This window comes from Macaca fascicularis, chromosome 17 (assembly GCF_037993035.2).
Source record: "Macaca fascicularis isolate 582-1 chromosome 17, T2T-MFA8v1.1".
Lineage (NCBI taxonomy): Eukaryota > Metazoa > Chordata > Mammalia > Primates > Cercopithecidae > Macaca > Macaca fascicularis.
This window is the reverse complement of record NC_088391.1, coordinates 89,534,255-89,541,674: the sequence shown is the minus strand read 5'-3', so window position 1 is coordinate 89,541,674 and position 7,420 is coordinate 89,534,255. Positions and strand designations below refer to the sequence as shown.

General features: G+C 41.5%; 1 pseudogene; it reads left to right on the top strand.

The window, feature by feature from the left end:
* Positions 1 to 326: 326 nt before the first annotated feature.
* Positions 327 to 795, top strand: LOC102119177 (calmodulin-alpha-like; annotated as a pseudogene).
* Positions 796 to 7,420: the final 6,625 nt, after the last annotated feature.

Below are 7,420 nucleotides of genomic sequence, written 5' to 3'. Positions count from 1 at the left end.
CAGGCGCCTGCCACCACACCTGGCTAATTTTTGTATTTTTAATAGAAACGAGGTTTTGGCATGTTGACCAGTCTGGTCTCGAGCTCCTGACCTCAGGTGATTGCCCGCCTCAGCCTCCGAGCCACCGCGCCTGGCCAATGTGTTATTTTTTAATGCGCTGTTGGATTCTGTTTGCTATAGTTAAATTTAAGAGTTCTGCATTAATATTCATAAGTGAAGTCAATCTATAGTTTTCTTTCTTTCTATGGTCTGGAATTAAGAGCATTGAGATTATCTGATCTTTAAAGCAGATGGGAATCCGAGTGGAGCGAGCGAGCCGAGTGGCCGTGCAGTCGCGTCTCGGAAACCGGTAGCGCTTTCAGCATGGCTGACCAACTGACTGAAGAGCAGATTGTAGAATTCAAATAAGCTTATTTACTGTTTGACAAAGATGGTGATGAAACTATAACAGCAAAGGAACTGGGAACAGAAATGAGGCCTCTTTGGCAGTCCCCCAGAAGCAGAGTTACAGGACATGATTTATGAAGTAGATACTGATAGTAATGGCACAAGTGGCTTCCCTGAATCTCTGACAATGATGGCAAGAAAAATGAAAGATGTAGGCAGTGAAGAAGAAATGAGAGAAGCATTCTGTGTGTTTGACAAGGATGGCAATGGTTAACTAGCGCAGCAGAACTTCACCATGTGATGATGAACCTTGGAGAGAAGTTAACAGATGAAGAGGCTGATGAAAAAATGATCAGGGAAGCAGATACTGATGGTGATAGTCAAGTAAACTATGAAGAGTTTGCATAGGCTGGGCACAGTGGCTCACACCTGTAATCCCAGCACTTTGGGAGGCCGAGGTGGGCAGATCACTTGAAGTCAGGAGTTCGAGACCAGTCTGGCCAATATGGTGAAACCTCGTCTCTACTAAAAATACGCAAATTAGCCGGGCATGGTAGCACTTGCCTGTGGTCCCAGCTACTTGGGAGGCTGAGGCAGGAGAATCACTTGAACCCTGGAAGTGGAGGTTTCCGGGAGCCGAGATTACACCACTGCATTCCAGCCTGGGTGACAGGTGATACTCTGTCTCTAATAATAATAATAATAATAATAATAATGCATTATGTGGCTGAATTTTGAGACCAGTTGTATCTTATTCCACCAATTAACAATCATGATTACTAAATAAAAACACATTTATTTTTAAAACTTGTGTAAAACATACACAGAAAAGTGCACAAATAATAGTAAAATTGGTAAATTTTCACAAATTGAACACACTCATGTAATAGGACTCGTATCAAGAGACCAAGTGTTATCAGAAGCTCTCTCATGCCTCCTTTTGCTCTTACACCCCTTTGGGTATCTGCTATCTTAATTCCTAACCCCATAGATCAGTTTTGCTTATTTTTGAACTTTATGTAAATGGACTCACACAGTATGCGTTATTCTGTGTCTAGATTCTTTCACTTGACATTATGCTTGTATGCTTGTGAGATTCACCCACAGTATTGTATGTAGTTACAGGTTGTTCATTCGTGGGTTTTTGTTGTTGTTGTTGTTGTTGTTGTTTTGAGATAGTGTCTTGCTCTGTTGCCCAGGCTGGAGTACAGTGGTGTGATCACGGCTCACTGCAACTTCAAACTCCTGGGCTCAAGCAGTCCTCCTTCCTCAGCCTCCAAGTAGCTGGGGCTACAGGTGTGTGCCATTAAACTCACCTAATTTTTTTTTTTTTTTGAGATGGAGTCTTGCTCTGTTGCCCAGGCTGGAGTACAGTGGCACAATCTTGGCTCACTGAAACCTCTGTCTCCCGGATTCATGCCTCAGTCTCCCAAGTAGCTGGGATTACAGGTGCTCACCACTGTGTCTAGCTAACTTTTTTTTTTTTTTTTTAGTAGAGACAGAGTTTAACCATGTTGGCTAGGCTGGTCTCGAACTCTCGACTTCAGGTGATTTGCCCGCCTTGGTCTCCCAAAGTGCTGGGATTACAGGCATGAGCCACTGTACCCAGCCTAATTTTTTTTTTTTTTAACTTTTCCAGAGTCAGAATCTCACTATGTTAAGCAACCTGGTTCAAATTCGTGGCCTCAAGCCATCCTTCCACCTTGGCCTCCCAAAGTGCTGGGATTCAAGTGTGAGGCACTGCACCTGGCCTTTATTCTTGGTGGACATAGTTTTGTGTACAGCAATGTGACTATACCATAATTTATTTGTCCATTCTACTGGGGTGTGTGTGTGTGTGTGTGTGTGTGTGTGTGTGTGTGTGTGTCTGTGTGGTGTTTTTTTGAGATAGGGTATCGCTCTGTTGCCCTGGCTTGAGTGCAGTGGTGTGATCACAGCTCACTGTAACCTCACACTGGGCTTATGCAGTCCTCCTGCCTCAGCCTCCTGAGTAGCCGGGACAACAGGAACACATCGCTATGCCTGGCCAATTTTTAAAATGTTTTTGTAGAGACCAGGGCTCCCTATGTTGCCCAGGCTGGTATCAAACTTCTGGGTTCAAGCAGCCTTCCAGCCTCAGCCTCCCAAAGTGCTGGGATGACGAGCATGGACCACCACACCTGGCCCATTCCACTGTTGATGGAGAGTTAAGTAGCTTCCAATTTGGACTAGTCTCATAGTGCTGCTATGAATATTATTGTATATATCTTTTGTCAAACATAGCTGTGCATTTATCTTGAACATCTACTTGTCTGTAATTGGCAAGTCATGGGATATGTATAGTAGCATTAGATAGATATCACTAACTTTTCACATTGATTGTACCAATTTATATTCACAATGGCAGCGCGTAAACATTCTGGTTTTTTCATATCCTGACTAATACTCAGTATTTACTTGTCTTTTTCCATTTAGCCATTGTGTTGAGTATGTAATAGTCTCACATTTGAACTTTAATTTGATTTTTATGATGTCTTATAAGATTGAACATGATTTTTTATGTTTATTAGTTGTTCTTGAAATCGTACTTAAAATTTTCAGGACACTTGAATTTTAAGCCTCACTTCACATTAGTAAACACACTCTTGTTAAAATGGAATGTGGGCCAGGTGCAGTGGTTCATACCTGTAATCCCAGAACTTTGGGAGGCCGAGGTACGTGGCTCACTTGAGGTCTGGAGTTTGAGACCAGCCTGGCCAACATAGCAAAACCCCGTCTCTACTGAAAATACAAAAATTAGTTGGGTGTGGTGGCGGGTACCTGTAATCCCAGCTACTTGGGAGGCTGAGGCAGGCGAATCCCTTGAACCTGGGAAATGGAGATTGCAGTGAGCTGAGATTGCACCACTACACTCCAGCCTGGGAGACAGAGCAAGACTCCATCTCAAGAAAAAAATGAGTGTGGATACCTTTTGTATCCGTGAGGTAATATGACCCCTGTAGAGCTTTCACTCACATCATCCAGTGTGAGTGGAATGCGGTTAAAGAATGGAGTTCAGTAATTACAACATTAATTTCAAAATAACTCAAGTTCTCATATAGCATTTCTCAGACACCATGAAAAGAAATACATAGACTACAATGATACATGACTAGGTCTCTCCTTGTCCCTCATCCAGGCCTCACCAATGTAACTGCCCTAACATCTTTTTTTTTTTTCCTTTTTTTTTTTTTTTTGAGATAGAGTCTTGCTCTGTCTCCAGGCTGGAGTACTACAGTGGTGCAATCTTGGCTCACTGAAACCTCTGCCTCCTGGGTTCAAACGATTCTCCTCCCTCAGCCTCCCAAGTAGCTGGGACTACAGGCACACACCACCACACCCAGCTTATTTTTGTATTTTTGTTAGAGATGATGTTTCACCATGTTGGCCAGGATGGTCTCAATCTCCTGACCTCATGATCTGCCTGCCTCAGCCTCCCAAAGTGCTGGTATTACAGGCACGAGCCACCGTGCCTGGCCCATCATTTTTCCAAAAAAACATAAGAAGGAAAGTTATAAAATAACTTTCAGTGGGAAAGCAATTTTTATCATTACTCAAAGTGAAAAATGTAAGGATAATGCGTCAGGCATTTCTTAATGATACATTATCTTTAACAGGAACAGAGAACCAAATACTGCGCGTTCTCACTTATAAGTGAGAGCTAAATGATGAGAACACATAGACAAATAGAAGGGAACAGCACACACTGGGTCCTCTGTGAGGGTGGAGGGTGAGAGGAGGGAGACCATCAGAAAAAAATAACTATTGGATACTAGGCTTAGGGCCTGGGTGATGAGACAATCTGTGCATCAAACCCCCATAACACAAGTTTACCTAGGTAACAAACCTACATATGTACCCCCAAACCCAAAATAAAAGTTCAAAAGAAAGATTGATTGGCCAGGCACAGTGTCTCACATCTGTAATCCCAGCACTTTGGGAGGCTGAGGTGGGTGGATCACTTGAGGACAAGAGTTTGAGACCAGACTGGACAACATGGTGAAACCTCATCTCTACTAAAAATGCAATAAGTAGCCGGATGTCATGGCACACACCTGTCATCGTGGCTACTCGGGAGGCTGAGGCAGGAGAATTGCTTGAAACTGGGAGGCGGAGGTTGCAGTGAGCTGACATCACACCACTGCATTCCAGCCTGGGTGACAGAGTGAGACTCCATTTCAAAAAAAAAAAAAAAAAAGAAAGAAAGAGAGAGAAAAGCTTGATAAATGCAACCTTGTAAAGTAAAAACAAAAACTACAAAAGTGTTGGCATCTTCTTTGCCATCATGCTGGAAGTCCTAGCCGGTACAATAAGGCAAGACCTAGAAATAAGCACATACACATTAGGAAGGGATCCAGATGGTTTTCTTGCACAGACAACATGATTGGCTACATAGAAAATCCCAAGGAATCAACAAAAAGCCTCTGAGATATGGTAAATGTGCTTAGTAGTTTGCAGGATACAAGGTCAACATGAAAATCAATTGTATTTCTATGTACTAGCAGTACAAAGTATATTGAAGAATTTAAATATATATACACACACATTATTGACAATTGCTCACTCAAAAATAAATGATTAGGTATGAACCTAACAAAATATGTATAGAATCTGAATACTGAAAGCTATAAAACTTGAACACTGAAAACAGTTAAAGAGACATAAATTAATGAAGAGATAGACTGTGTTCATAGATTAAGAGATTCAAGCTACTCAGGGAGATCACCTGAGCCTGGGAGGTTGTGGCCGCCGAGCTGTGATTGTGCCACTGCATTCCAGCCTGGGCAACAGAGTGAGCTCATGTCTCAAAAACATAGATTAGGAAACTCAACATAGTAAATATGGCAATTCTCCCAAAAGGAATGCAAAGATACAAGGCATACTAAAAAAAAAAAAAAAAAAAAAAAAAAATTCCAGTAGGGATTTTTGTAGATATGGACGAGCTGATTCCAAACTTTATTTGATAAGGCAAAGCAACTAGAATAGTCAAAGGAACTAGAATAGTCAAAACTATTTTGAAAGAAATAAATATATTCAGAGGGATCATACTACTAAATTTTTAAATGTTTATAAAGCTAAAGTAAGAAAGTATGGTATGGCAAGGGCTAGGCACATTGATCACTGCAACAGGATAGAGAGCCTAAAAATCGGGCCAAATATGACCAATTTTGAGTAAAATGCAAAGGCAATTCAGTGGAGAAAGCGTAGTCTTTTTAATAAATGGTGTTTGAGCAACCGAACGTATGCACACACACAAAAATGAGACCCAAATCTCACAGCTTATGCAAAAATTAACTCAAAATATATCTTAGATCTCAATGTAAAATGAAAGACTATCTTTCAGATGAAATCATAAAATAAAGTATTCATGAACTCGAGTTAAGCAAAGAGTTCTCAGGCAGAATGCCAAATGCATAATCAATAAAAGAAAAAATGGCCGGGCGCGGTGGCTCATGCCTGTAATCCCAGCACTTTGGGAGGCTGAGGCGGGCGGATCACAAGGTCAGGAGATCGAGACCATCCTGGCTAACACGGTGAAACCCCGTCTCTACTAAAAATACAAAAAATTAGCCGGGCACGGTGGTCCCAGCTACTCAGGAGGCTGAGGCAGGAGAATGTCATGAACCCGGGAGGCGGAGCTTGCAGTGAGCCGAGATCACACCACTGCACTCAAGCCTGGGCGACAGAGCGAGACTCCATCTCAAAAAAAAAAAAAAAAAGAAAAAAAGAAAAAATGATTAAACATCATCAAAATCATATGATTTTGTATCATGCAGATAAAAATTTGTTTCTGCAAAGACTGTCAAGAGAATGGAAACCTACACTACACACTGGGACAAAATGTTTTCAAATCATGTGTCCAACAAAGGACTGGTGTTTAGAATATACAAAGAACTCTAAACCGTACAGCAAAAAAACACAAGTAGCCCAATTTAAAAATGGGTAAGACTTAAGCAGATATTTCACCAAAAAGAACATAAGAAAATAATCACATGAAAATGTTCAATATCACAGTCATTTTTAGGGAAATGTAAATTGAAGCCACAATGAGACACCATTACACATCTATTAAAATGGCTGAAATAAAAAATACTGTCACCAATTGCTGGTGAAGATGAGAAGCAACTAGAATGCTCATACTTTCATGGTGGGAATGCAAAATGAGACAGCCACTCTGGAGAACAACTTGCCATTTCTTATAAAGTGAAATATACAACCCAGAAATTCCGCTCCTGGGTATTCACCATATGTTTATTCAAAAACCTGTACAGGGATGCTTTTTCTTTTTCTTTTTCTTTCTTTCTTTTTCTTTTTTTTTTTTTTTTGGAGACAGGCTTGTTCTGTTGCCCAGGCTGGAGCACAGTGGTGCAATCTTGGCTTACTGCAACCTTCACCTCCTGTGTTCAATCGATTCTCCTTTCTCAGCCTCTGAGTAGCTGGGATTACAGGTGCGCACCAAGCCTGGCTAATTTTTGTGTGTGTGTTTTTAGTAGAGATAGGGTTTCACTATGTTGGCCAGGCTGGTCTCGAACTCCTGACCTCAAGTGATCCGCCTGCCTCGACCTCCCAAAGTGCCGGGAATTCAGGCATGAGCCACTGCGCCCGGCCAACACAGATGCTTATACATCTGTATTCACAATTGCCAAGAACTGGAAACTATCAAAGTGTCCTTCAACGGGTGAATGGACAAACAGCTGTGGTACATCCATGTAATGGTTTACTACTCAGTAATCAAAAGGAACATGCAATCAGTGCAGCAACACATCAGGCGAATCTCAAGACATTATGCTTGCTAAGTGGGACAAGCCAGTCTCAAAGGCTCCAGATTTATAATTCCATTTATAAGATACTCTTGAAAAGAAAAAACTACAGTGAATGAGAACATGTCAGTGGTCTTTGGAGGAGTGGAGGGAAAGAGATAATACTGAGAAGTTTTGGGATGATGGAACAGTTCTGTCTGCTGATTGCAGAGGTGGTTACACAGTCTATACATGTGTTAAAATTCCTAGAACTC